This window comes from Telopea speciosissima, chromosome 4, assembly GCF_018873765.1.
Source record: "Telopea speciosissima isolate NSW1024214 ecotype Mountain lineage chromosome 4, Tspe_v1, whole genome shotgun sequence".
Classification (NCBI taxonomy): Eukaryota; Viridiplantae; Streptophyta; class Magnoliopsida; order Proteales; family Proteaceae; genus Telopea; species Telopea speciosissima.
The window spans coordinates 53,882,569-53,883,546 of record NC_057919.1 but is presented as its reverse complement, the minus strand read 5'-3'; positions in this window follow the sequence as shown (position 1 = coordinate 53,883,546).

The window sequence follows — 978 nt, the reverse complement described above, 5'->3', positions numbered from 1 at the left end:
ATAATATTCATGTATTAATACCTTGTTAGCATGGTTTAAGAAATTGAAATCAGGTCGTGTGAATTGCCCTATTTGAATCGGAATTGGCTGAGCCCGATCTCGATTCCGATTCCGAATTCCAATGTGTTCCTGTAACCACCCTTTTTCTCTCATTATTCATGTTTGATCTTCATTTTTTCCATTGTTTTCTTCTTTGATCAAGTAAATAGCAGAAAGGGTCCCAAGTTATTGAATCGAACACTCAAAAAAATCACAGATTTTGGGAAATCCTTACTTCTCGATTCCAATGAGTGGATCCGAGCCGGTCCCATGTTTGATGCCTATAACTTAAGCCTTGTTTGTTATTTGTAATAGAGTAATGAAAGATTAGCATCATAATATTCTACCATTTGTGCGATGTTCTTTTCCACAGGTATCCTTGCTTTTCATGTAAGCTGTGCGTAAAATGATCATCCCTAACCTAGTCCAAGGGTGTCAATTTTGGACAAGAACCGGCCCGTTAGGAACTGGAATCGACCCACCCAATAGGTTATTGGTCTAGTTTTGGATCTATCGATAAGTTATTGGTCTGGTTCTGGATCTACCAAGTATTTAGTTTCTTCTAGATCTGGTCTTTTTCCTTTTTATTGCAACTCTGGTTTTCAACTGAGTTTCTAGAAACCCATCATTGTATCTCTCTGATCTTTTTCATGGATCTCTGTAAATTGATGTTCGAAAGATGTATTTGATTGAATAGGGATCTCTTCCCTTTTCTTATATAATTCTTGGAAATTTTCAGAATTTTTATTGGCTGATACAAGATTAAGTTGGATTGTTGGTCTGATCAGATCGAGACCACTGATGATTGATCTCTTGTGGCTACGTTCAGAATATGCACCTGCTATGGTGCTTCAAACGGCAGCCATGGCTGCCGATAATGGTGGCCTTTGGCTGCCCTTTTCTTTTTTTTTTTTTTTTAGTACAACTCAATGAAAGAGC